The sequence below is a fragment of the Caloenas nicobarica genome, chromosome 18 (genome assembly GCF_036013445.1).
Source record: "Caloenas nicobarica isolate bCalNic1 chromosome 18, bCalNic1.hap1, whole genome shotgun sequence".
Lineage (NCBI taxonomy): Eukaryota > Metazoa > Chordata > Aves > Columbiformes > Columbidae > Caloenas > Caloenas nicobarica.
In genome coordinates, this window is record NC_088262.1 from 1,625,441 (window position 1) to 1,637,919 (window position 12,479).

The window sequence follows — 12,479 nt, forward strand, 5'->3', positions numbered from 1 at the left end:
TAAAGCCAGGAGAAGTGATCTGAGGTCAGATCCGGCCGTTCAGAAAGTGTTGGTAACAACTGTGTTGCCCATCTTGCTGGTGTTTGCCCCATTGGGCTCTGCTGGGACTAAATGAGCCTCGCATGGGAGGATAGGCTGGGCTTGGGGCTCCGGGATTGCAACCAGACTGCGGCTGGAGTGGGGCAAAATGCGAACTCTGATTTGGAACTATCTCTTTTTTTTTCCCCCCCCAGACTGTAATGGATTCTTCCTCTTTTATCAGAAATGGCTCAAATTAACAGCTGCCAGGTTTGTTCCTCCCTTTTTCTCCCGTCTGGAAGTGGAGTTTAACACGAGCTCTGGCTTTGGACAAAGCTCGTGCTAAATAACGTTAAACTAATTTGATTTTATGCTTTGTTTTTTAAGAGTAACAATTAATAAAAAAATCAGTGCAACTTAATTACAGCACTTTGAAGTGCAGCATTACTGGGCCAAAGACTAAAGTGAGGTTACGATATGACAGCCTTTTATCTTGGATCTGATAGGGGTGTTATTCTTTGTATTAAAAGTTTGCCAAGAGAGGCTTCACTGAAAATTCACCTGTGTTGTCACAGTGAGTAATATCCTGGTTTTATCATGTGGAATAAATAAATTAACACGGACTTTATGCTTTTGCTTAATGAGGTTACACTGAGTGCAGAGCAAGGAAACAGTGTTAACTCCAGTGCAAGAAAACAGCGATTAAGACGAGATGAAACTGGAACAGAAAATGCCCCCAGTTTTCTTGCATAATGGCAGAGCTTGTATTACTATTAATTATATTATGCAATGGGGGTGGGATGGAATTTGGCTCTATCTAGAAACCGATTGGAGCGAAAAGCTCTTTGCAAACATCTCTCTGATTTCTCAGGAAAATTCCAGTTCCGTGATGCTCCCGACATCGTTTTCTCACCTTGACCAGTTGCGGTTGTTTGGCTTTGAGCCACCCTGAGGAAAAAAAACCATTTGGCTCAGCCCAGGGACCCTTTTCCACCAGACCTTGCTGGTGCTTTTCCCACCTGGTTCCCCAACCTGCTGCTCAGCACCGCAGGACCAGCAATTCCAGACTCAAAGGGATGCGGAGTGTTGGCAGCACTGATGGGGAAAAACTCCAAATTGGAATCACAGGACATCTCAGATTGGGTAGGACTCGTAAGGACCGTCGAGTCCAGCTCCCAGCTTGTGAGAGCTCAGGTCTGCTTGGCCACGGCACGTGGTCCTGGCTTGTTTGAGCATGTGTGATCGGCCAAAAATGCTGCATGGGGAATTGATGGTATTTCTTTTGGTGAATAATTAAACCTTACAGAACAGGATTTAGCTCAGGCTATACATGAGGAAGAAATTTTTTGCAATGAGGGTGCTAAAATACTGGAACAAGTTGCCCAGAGAGGTGGTGGATGCCCCATCCCTGGAGACATCCCAGGCCAGGCTGGATGGGGCTCTGAGCAACCTGAGCTGGTGCAGATGTCCCTGCTCACGGCAGGGGGGGCACTGGGGGGGCTGGGAGGGCCTTCCCAACCGAAATTATTCTGTGATTCTGTGCCTGTGATGCTGGTGGGAACGGGGCCGGAAAAGCATGTGAAGCCAAGGGAAGGAGCGGGCTGGCATCTGCCCGGCCGCCGCGCCGCCGTGCTTGGGGACATCCCGTCCTACGGCACGTGCTGCCGGGGATGGAGGAGACGCTCGCTCGTGCTGCAAGCCCGGGTTTGGGGATCAATTGGCCTGATTAAGAGAGGTGAATAGCCTGATCCTGGACTTCATTAACCGAGAGCCTGAAATAGTTTCACGTGAACAAAAAGATCATCCGGGACGTTAATCCCTTGCACCTGTTGAGCTTTGTTCAAGCTCGCTCTGCCCTGGCCGGGTTGCGTCAGCAGCCGCAGCACCGCAGGCAAGAAACCAGCCGCGGCAGCAGAATGAACCGTGCTTTTCAGTCAACGCGCTCACGAGACAGAACCGAGCTGTGCCGGATGGGTTTGAACTCCAGAGTTGGCACGGGAGAGTCTCGATGCCTCCCGGGCACCCCGAGCCCATGGGCTGCAGTGGGCTGGAGGAGGGGGACAGGGTGCCCATGTCCCCAGGGGTGCCCGTGTCCCCAGGGATCCCTGTGTCCCCAGGGATCCCCGTGTCCCCAGGGGTGCCCATGTCCCCAGGGATCTCTGTGTCCCCAGGGATCCCCGTGTCCCCAGGGGTGCCCATGTCCCCAGGGGTGCCCATGTCCCCAGGGATCCCTGTGTCCCCAGGGGTGCCCATGTCCCCAGGGATCCCCGTGTCCCCAGGGGTGCCCATGTCCCCAGGGATCTCTGTGTCCCCAGGGATGCCCATGTCCCCAGGGATCTCTGTGTCCCCAGGGATCCCCATGTCCCCAGGGGTGCCCATGTCCCCAGGGGTGCCCATGTCCGCAGGGATCCCTGTGTCCCCAGGGGTGCCCATGTCCCCAGGGATCTCTGTGTCCCCAGGGATGCCCATGTCCCCAGGGGTGCCCATGTCCCCAGGGATCCCTGTGTCCCCAGGGGTGCCCATGTCCCCAGGGGTGCCCATGTCCCCAGGGATCTCTGTGTCCCCAGGGGTGCCCGTGTCCCCAGGGATCCCTGTGTCCCCAGGGATCCCTGTGTCCCCAGGGGTGCCCGTGTCCCCAGGGGTGCCCATCCCATTGCCACCGCTGGGTGCAGAAAGCACCCGGGCTTGGCGCCGCTCCCGGCTCTGGCTGCACCCAGCTTTCCCTTCCAAAAAGGAAATTTTTCCTCCTCCTCCAAAATAATTATGCTGAAGAACTTAAAAAACAAACCGCTTGTCCCTTCGTGCCAGTGGATGTTAATAATACCAGGAATACTATTATCCTCTGAGCTATCATCATCTGTAATACCTCCAGAAATTGCTTGGGTAGTTTTAATTATGTTTGTGCCTTTTCTTTCAGCCCTCGTTATCTCCCAGGTTCCTCTGGGCTGGGGGAAGGGTCACAGCACCGAAGTCGCTTCTCTAAAGCGCCTTTGTTTTCCCTGCGCAGGTATTAAGTTGATGGCACAACCATCCCTGAGTACATTAGATTCGCTCTCCTGCCCTCCCCGGCCTGAACGCAAAGCTTGTGCCGCCCCCGTGCCCGAGCGAGCCCGGCAGGGCAGCCCCAGCACCGACCCGCAGGAATGCGGTGAACAGAGCCAAATTGTTCCAGCCACCAGAAAAAGGGAAGAGAGAGGGAGAAGGAGAGAAAGGAAAAGCAAAGGAGAGAAGAAAGAGCTGGGAACGGGGGCGGGGGGGAAAAAAAAAAAGTCCTTCTCCGTGCGTGGTGGAATTTCTCTGGAGATACTTGCAAGGTAGTGCAGTTAAAAAATAATGCTTAGCAAAAAAAAAAAAATTATAATAATATATCTATTTTAATTATTATTTCCCTAACAGCTACATGTTAGGGAAAAGTCTCCTGTTGGTTTTATTTAAAAAAAAGAGAAAGAAGGAGATGCAAAGGATGCATCTGACACCACGTCTGCTAAAATATCACACGCGGCACCAAGCTGAGAAATCATCTGTCGTCACACTCCCCATACTTAAAATCTACTCGGGCCATACGCTCTTCAGGGCAGAAATATGTTCTCTGTTTGGTGCTACTTCTGGAGCGTGATGCATCGCAACTGCTCGGCATGTCAGGCCGAGGAGAAAGAGTGATGAGCACGGGACGGGGATGGCGGGGCCAGGGGCTGCCAGCTGTGCGGGAGGAGGGATGACCTTCCCACGGGGAGCAGACCTTGGCAGGAGCTTGTTTTTCCCTGTATACAACAGTGGGCATCCCTCACCTGACGCTCTCTCAGTGGGTTTCGTTCTCACAGCACCTGGTAAAGTTAAAACAACCTTTTTCTGTTTTGCAGGGAAGAAGCCGAGTCAGAGCGGCTGCTGTGGGACTTGTGCAAAGCCCCGTGGAAAACGGGAGAGACCACGGAAGGGAGAAAACCCACCGGGCTCCACTTCAGTCCCTATTTTTCCCCTTTATAGCCAGAGGGATGAAGAAAACCAGCGGAGAGCCCGTCTGTCCTGCCGCTCATCCTTGTCGCAGCCCGAGCAGCTCCGCGGCTGAAACAGGTTGGACCCACGTGGGGTGTGTGGGGTGGGTGCAGCGGGGACCTGGGGACTCGTGCTGGCTCGTTGCCATTTTCTGTTGGCCAATAACTCCAGTGTTCTTCTGCTGTAGTGCATTTATTTACTTTTTTCTTTCCAGTGGAGAACAGGCAGCACAGTGAGAGCTGGAGTTGCTGTGGTGCGGGCTGGGTGGCGAGGGGAACCTGGCTGGCGGTAGCCCGGGGTTATCGTAAAAGAAACTGAAATGGGAGTGTTAATGCTATAGCTGAGTTATGGAGAAATGGTTTTACTGTTCAGAAAGAAATTGTGAGAGTAACAAGTCTGGGAGGGCCTGGGAGCAAGTGCTGGCTGGAAGGACCCTTGGGAACACTGGGGAGTATGGGCAGAGATGCAGAAATACGGATAATTTCAGCTGGAAAAGACCCTGCAGGGCTCCAGTCCAGCCAGAGCCACCCACACTGGGTTGCTTGGGGCATGTCCTGTCGAGCTCTGAAAATCCGCAAGGATGGAGGTCCCACAAATTCTCTGAGTCCCTGTTCTAGTGTCTGACGACGCTGATGGTGAAAACAGTTTGTCCTATTGCTCCGTGTCCCTCCTTGTGACCACTGTCCCTTGTCCTGTGCGAGAGCAGCCTGGCTCTGTCTTCTCTGTACCCTCAAATTAGGCAGCTGAAGACAGAAAAAGCTTCGCCCTGTCCTTTTTAAGGCTGATCAAACCCAGGAAAGGAGATGTCCTCTAGTTTAGGTTTCTCAGTCCACATGGTCATTCAGCTGGTGCCTTCCTGCACAAGAGACACTTGGGCTGTTTGGCTTTGGTGTCCTTGTCCTGTTCCTGATGTCTTTAGAGCATCTTCAGCCAGCGTGGTCCTCTGCTGGCAAGAGGCAGATCAACTCCGCTGAAGTCAAAAGCACCAAGAACAACAATCTGCTGGGAATGATGAATAAATGCGAATAGTGTTTGTTTGATTTATTTTTCAGGTCTGGCCAGGAAACCTTCAAGTAGCAGCACTTTCCCTTTTAAGCAGGTAAGTGCTTTTTTGAAACGTACACGGGAATGTCTGTGCTCCTCTGTTTATCGCTATAAATCTTTCCATGCCTGAGCTTTTAAACAGCAATTCACATGGTAACTTCATGCTCGTGAAATCCGTGAATGCGAGGAGGTGATGGATGGAGTGGCCGTGGGGCGTGGTGGGACATCTCCAAAATGAGGAGGGGACAAAACCCACGGGCGTGTGGGGATCGGGGCTGGGGAGACCCGGACAAGCAGCAGGTGATGGTCGAGTCTCTGGCCCAGGCTGGGGCTGGTGGGACGACGGTCCCAGCACGTGGGACGTGGGGATGTTGCTTCAGGGGAGAGTTTTTTCATCCGGGGAATCTGATCTGTTGGAGTGAATGGGAATGCAAGCAAATTATCTGAGAAGAGGTGGTGAATGATCAAATCAGCTGAGATTTTTGGCTTAAATATTTTGTTTTTAAGTTCTATAGTAAAAAAAAAAAAAGTTTTCTTAGTTTTAGCATTCATTTTCTCAACGTTTTTCCACGAAAGACAGAAACTTTTTCAGGGGAGGGGGAAGTGTAATCTAACCTCCAATTTTCTGTCCCAAACCAGTTTTCACCAGCCATACCAACGATGTCATCATCAGAGTTGTTGTGTTTTTTTTCCCCTCCTTAGCAAACAGCAGGCCAAGTATCATTTTAAAAAAAAAAGTCACCAAAAAAAAAAAAATCACAGCGTTTTGCCATACATGGCTGGTGTATTTTTCCTTTGGAAGGTGGCCACCCCCGGCACACACAGGGCTCTGTGTGCGCCTTCCTCACCCTCCAAGAACGAGCAGGAGAGAAAAACTCCCTGCGACTTGGATGGGTTCCTCATGGCGGGGAAGGGGGCGAGCGCGAGGCAGCGTTTTGAACCAAGTTCCTTTTTCTATTTTATTTAGATTAGGTTCTGCTCAGCGGGGTGATTTCTTAATTAGAGCAGCCCCAATCTCCCAGGCCGGTCGCTCCAGACCCCTGCTCTGCCTTCTTAAGTTTCACGAGGGAAGTTGTCGTGCCTGATTTCCTGAGCTCTAATATTCCAGCAGCGTGCGGTGATTTCAGTGGGAGGAAAAGACATGTAATTTAATCATCTTTATTAGATTTTGGGCAAAGGAGGGGGCCAAGCAGTAGGAACCGTGTCCTCTGCTTGTCTCTTGACTTTTTCTTCTGCTTCTTAGTGGCCAGAGATGAGATTTCGTGGGAGATGCAGCAGAAAAGTGGTGATCCTAAACGGCCATGTAGTGGTGGACTCCTTGTCCTAAGATGACGAAGTTTTCCTGAGCAGTAGCTCTTATCTCAGTCTCAGATGGATCCATGACCCTGCATGGATCTGTCATGGGCTTATTAATGACTAGCTGTGATTTAAAATGTTGATTTTTTTTAAAAAAAGTGATTAAATTTAAATCGCTGCCTGCACATACCCACCATATGCCCAATCTTAACATCAATCAATGCTAATCCATTGATGCCAATGGAGCCAGGCTGTTTTAGCCATCGAGAGCCCAGCCTTCTGTGCCGCACACACTCAGCTGGGACTTTGTAGCTTAAATATTAAGCAACACTCTGGGGAGCACGTTCACATTTAATTCAAATGAAATAAAATTCTGGATTTTTTTAATAAATCCATTTTATGGCTGGAACAAAAGCGAAAGAAACAAATGTTTGTTACGTGGAGAGACTGTATTCTCTCCCTCTCACCACATGGGTCTGAGTTATTATTTCTCTAGCTGGCCCTATGAAAGGCTCCTGTGGAGGATGGGAGAGGTTTATAACTCAGCAATAAGCTTCTCGCCTCGAAGCGGTTCCAGTCGCTCTCAGCTGGGTCGGGATGTGATGGTTTCCATTCCGTAATTCCGTGCATCCCCTTTGCAGCGGGCAGCAAACAGGGCGATGCTGAGGCACGGAGGAGCTGGAGCACACGTGGCTGCTGGTCCAGGCGATGCTCGGGGAGAAAACCATCTCCCGCATCACCTGACTTCGGTGGGCACTTAAAAAAATGATTTTATTTTATTTTTCCCCATCCTTTGCCCTGCGTGGGAGCCAGCACGAAGTTGCCCCGTGGAGCAGCGATGCTTTTGTACAAGGTGCTGCTTGAAAAGCCCGTCATGCACCGAACCCAGGCAGATGGGCTGTGAAAGCGGCTGCAGGTGCCAGGGAAAACTTCTGCTCGTACATCCTACCGGTGTGTTTGCATCACGGAGGGAGTGAAAAAAAAGCCGCTACTGCGGGCAAAAGAAGCTGCTTCTGTTGTAAAGTGTGTTTTGGGGGGAAGCTGCAGCAGCTTGGAGCTTGGTTTCTGGAAAGCAGCTTGCCTTATGAGAGAGGGAGAAAGAAATGTCAAATTAAAACCAGAAAGCCCCTTTTCCCTCCATCTCTTGATGTCTTGATTCAAGGTGTGCATAATTATAATCACCATTTTTAAGGGCAGCCCCCCCTCCACCTCCCAGGGTCTGTGTTGTCTCTAGAACCACCCTCTGACTTTTGATTGCAAAAATGACACTGGAAAGAAACTCAATCTACTGAGAGGGAGGCAGCTCCAACCCCTCCTCCTGCTCCCCGAGAGCATCCGAGCTGCAGGGGTAGGAAAGGAAGAGGAGGGAGGGATGAAGGTCGCCTTCCGCTGCCCCGGGAAGGTAACGAACCCCACGCAAAGGCCCAGGTCGAGCTCTCCAGAGTCATTATCGCAACAGGCTGCGAAAGGTTAGGGAGGAAAGAGCTTTTCGGAAGTCTTTGCCCACTAATTGATTGCGAAGAGCGGAAGGAAGGATGTATCGAAAAAAAAGAAAAAAAGCCCCTGCGCCGTTTGTAACCCCCCTCCTCCCCTTCCCCGCGCGCGCCGGGGCAGGAGGCGGCAGGTTGTAGTTTTAGCTGTAAAGGAGCAGAAGGGAAATCAGCTTCAACAGCACCAGGGTCTCCTTTCAGCCTCATGGCAGATGTTGGAAAATGTTTTCCAGCATCGTTAGGAAGGGTGAATAGCTCCGAAGGCTGGGCTGTGCCCCGGCCCTGCCCGGCGAGGGTGTCCCGGCGATGGCTGTGCTGGCAGGTAGTGGGACGTGTCCCCTCCTCGTCCTGCCTGGACCACCCGCCACCACGCTGGGACACAACCTCCAGCCCCCCGGACCATACAGGGTGGTCCTTTGGGATAACAGTCCCACCCTGAGCAGATGCTGCAGCCTGGGACACTGCTGTGGTAAAACCCCCTTTGAGAAGAAAAATGCTGGTTTTTTGCGTGAGTGGGTGGGAGTCGTGCCCCAGCGTTTGCAGCCAGCCCGGAGCCAGGATGAAGCCCTGAAATGCCAGTTTGACCCACACGCAGACAAAATGCGCTGGGGTTGAGCCCAAAGCAGCTCTGGCCATTGGTGACTCTTAAGGACATGGGTTAGTGCCAGGGCTGGGTTAATGGCTGGACTCGATCTTGAGAGTCTCTTCCAACCAAAAAGATTCTATGATTCTGTGACACCCATCCATGGGCTGAAACACAAGGAGATTGGTACAGGGCTTTCCTACGAATTCTGCTTCCCTACAGTGCACCAGCCCGTGTGTTTCTGTAGCCTTGAGAACAGGCTGTGGACAAGGTCTTGAGATGTTTCCCAGGGAAAACCAAAGTCCCAAACGCTCCCCAGGGCTGGACCGCATTGCACGGACTGGACAGGGGCTGGAGAGGAGGTTTCTCCTTCTGATTGAGCCATAGAGAAGCTGCTGGGCTCTGTGCGCTGGAGGGGACTGGTTGAGATGGAAGTCCTCGCCATGATCGTGGCTTTTCTGGCCCAGAAATGAAAGGTGGCTGCAGAATTTGCCTCCTCCCAAGACTGGATGAAACCAGAGCACTTAAAGATGACACAAGTGCAAGAGTTAATCTGCGCAAGTGGCGCCAAAGGATTGTCTAAGTATGTTGAGTATCTCCTGGAACACTGTGTCTGTATCTGCACCAGGCAGTGTAATTTCATATTTCCTAATGAAGTATTTGAAAATGAAACAATTATGCCATCTTCTATCTGCTACTTCTCCTTAACCTTTCAGTCTGGCTTCCGGACCCAGGAGAAAACGTGGTAGAAGAGATGAGCTGCTCTTGTGGGGAGCGACTTCTTGGTCAATGCTAATGAGTGAATCCTGGTGAATCCTCAGGTCAGTAGTTATCATCACAGTTGTACTGGTAAGGAAGGAAGGGAGGAAAAAAAAAAGGGTTTTATAGCTGACAGCATTTGCCCAAGTCACCTGGATAAAACTGGGAACACTCCCTGACCGATCAGGAACAGACTGAGACTGGAAACCAGTTGCCTTGATGCCTTGCTCTAACCACTAGACGACCCACCCTGTATGAGCAAACGGAATAAAATTTGAAAGAAAACAAAAATCTGACTTGAAAAATGTGTTCCGCATAGAACCAGAATGTTCAGCGGAGAAAAAAGGATGCAGTCCAAAGTTTTACTTCCAGGCAAACATTTCAAAATGGACTTATAATGTACCCTTTCATTTAGATTTTATATTAAGGTTTTACTTGAACTTGTAATGAAGATGGAAAAATCCAAGGTTACCATGGCTACTGGCACTTTGCATAATACACTCAAATCTTTTTCCCCTAATAAAATAGATTTCAGACCCCCCTCCCTATAAAAAGGGAAGAGTTAAAGACCCTATAAACAACTGGAGAATGAAGAATATTATTCCATGCAAAGCAGGTTCTGAACATCATGGAGAGGTAATTATGTTCATTCTTTTTTTTCTCCTCCACAATTAGGTCTCCAAAACCCAGAGTCCTGCTCTGGATGTTCTGCTGCCATGACTGGGAGAATGTCAGGAGGAAGCAAACGGGGTGGTGCTGAGCAAGGTGCGTGGTGCTCTTTCCGACATGTCCTCTTGTTGGCTGGAAATGCATCTGCCTGGTCTTGCAGGAAGAATCTTGGTTGTTTTGGAGGCTCTGGCAGACTGCAGCTCCATCCCAGGGCTGATGGACCTTCTCGGGCAGGCGTTGCAGCCGCCCTAGGTTCTGCTCAGCGCTCGTGCCAGCAAAATTCAAGGTAGCTCAGGGTCCCTGGTGCTGTACAGTTGCCACTTGTTAGATGATGCATACTTGACCTAAATCAAGGTGTTTTTTGGTTAGCATGGATGTTTTTCAGGTCTGGGTCGGGACCGGGAGCTGAGCTGATGCACAGGTGGGATGTCACCGGCAGAAAGCAGCTGGGCAGGGCTGGAAGAGGCACCTTGTGCCGTCTCCTCCCTGGATCCAGCGATGCTCTTCAGCTTCGGCTGCTTCTTCCTCATGTCCCTGCAGGGACGCGTTCTTTGTTCACGGGAGCAGAGAGGACTCTGGCCATTCCTGTGTCCTTCCCAGGGTCATTGTCTTGTTTGCCTGATGAATTCGGGTGAGACCGGGGCTTTTGTAGCTTTTCTCCTCGCAGTTTCTCCTGGAGATCTTGGTGGGAGCTGATTTGGGCCACGCAAGAGAGAGGTCGGGCTTTGAGGTCGAGAAGAGCAGACTGAGCGTGCTGAAGTTTTGGGGATGGATGGGCAGAGTGTGCGCGCACAGAAATCACAAGGGGCGGCCGAAAAATGGTTGTGACATTCGTGTGGGTAGGAGAGAGCACAGACCATGGAGAGGCACAATAAAACCCCCGGGACTTGTCCTGGCCCCGGGAACTGCTGATGCTCTTGTTCTCTTCAGGCTTTCGGGTGATCCTTCTAATGCGACGGCTCTTTGGCTTTTAAAAGCGGTGGCTGTCTGCCAGCCCGATTGATTTTAAACATGTGTTTCTGATTTGAGAATGTCCAGATCTCAAAATCTTTAATCTTCTCACACCTAGGGATTTTTTGTTGTGTTTTGCTTTTGTAAAAGGCTGAACCACGTGCACAGCATAACGGTTAGAAAGCAATACAAACTGTTTAAAAAAAAAAAAGAAGAAGAAGAAGAAAGAGAAACAGTAGAAAAAAAAAAATCCAGCTGGCACTCTTCTGTTATCAAAGCGAGATGCAGCGTGGAGACTCGCGGATGCCAACAAATAAGGCTTTTGTTTGTCTCACCCCCATAATCGCTGATGAAATCCCCGGAACTTAGTGCTGAAAAAGATCCTAAGAGATCCCTCCCAGATGAAAAAGGAAGAACCAGACCAGAGTATTTGTCAGGCTGAAACAGGTTGTCTTCCTGTCCGTTTAAATCCAGTCGAGCTCTGGTGTAAGTCTGGACGGGTCGGGTCCCCCCGCTGCCCAGGGCTCAGCGGGGCGGGAAGGCTTTTCTCTGGTTTTCCTCCTTGACCCGGGATTTGGGCAGGTCACTCGATCTTCCCGGTGTGTGGAGGGGAGAGGGGGTCAGGTCAGCCCGGGAAACCTCTCCTGGGGAGGGGACAGGAAGGACGGGGACATGAATCACCGCGAGGACTTCAAAGGAGGTTGCTCCCCTCCCAAAGGCAGGAGGAGCAGCTCGGGATGAGCCCCGCTCCACGCAGAGAGAGTCCCCAGGACATTTCGCATTAGGAGCCTGTGACGGAAATCCAAACTGACAGATTTAAAATGTGCAAGGGGAAAAAAAACTTTTTTATAGCAACCTACAATTAACGTGCGGCTCCAAGGGGCTATATATACAAACGTCTGACCGAAGACGCTGCAGAAAGATGTTTTATTCTGGGCGTATGGCTTATTTAAAATCTAAACAAGTGATTTAACTTTTAGCTCTGCAGAGATGCTCATCACTTGCTAAACTGCACTGGAGCGGCGTTAGCAGCTGCAGAGCGAGGTGACCGGGCGCCTGTGCGGGTTCCCTCCTGCTGCCTTCTCCTGCATTTTCCTGGTGCAAAGGTCTGGGCAGAGCAGAGATTAATTCAAAGCACGTCTGACAGATGGTGTCAACAGCCGCCTCGTGTTCGCCGCTCTGCCATCCAGAAACATCCCCCGAGGCACGTCGCCCTGTCCTGCCACCGCAGGTATATATGCGTGTATAAATATATATATATACACACATGGTTGGTATAGAGGGATGCTGAGAAAAGATGAGCACGAGGTGCCGTTGTACCTTTGGTGGTACCGCAGTGCATCCCCTGTTAACGCAGCAGCATCTTCCCGTACATCTCCCAAGGATAATGTGCCATTAGAAACGGGGATGGGAGGAGAGACCCGTGTCCCCGTCACCCCCACGACACACGTCTCCCTCCCGTCCCACCGCGGCTCTCCTCGGAGAAGAAGGGCTTTAAATGTCTCCTTGTGCACCAAGAGTTAAGGGGACTGTGCGGCTCTGAAGATAAGAAACAGATGATAAAGGTTAGAGGAGGGATCGCATTTCCATTCTGCAGCCTGTAAATGCAAACTAATTAGAATGCAGCCTTGTTTCTGAGAAAATGCGAAGGAAGGAAAAAACCAAAAAAAAAATTC

General features: G+C 50.8%; 1 long non-coding RNA gene across 1 annotated transcript; it reads left to right on the plus strand.

Annotated features, from left to right (window-relative positions):
- Positions 1-3,958: 3,958 nt before the first annotated feature.
- Positions 3,959-9,944, plus strand: LOC135996320 (uncharacterized). Its single transcript, XR_010607251.1, has 4 exons — positions 3,959-4,089; positions 5,064-5,110; positions 9,141-9,245; positions 9,859-9,944. It is a non-coding gene; the product is annotated as an uncharacterized LOC135996320 (long non-coding RNA).
- Positions 9,945-12,479: the final 2,535 nt, after the last annotated feature.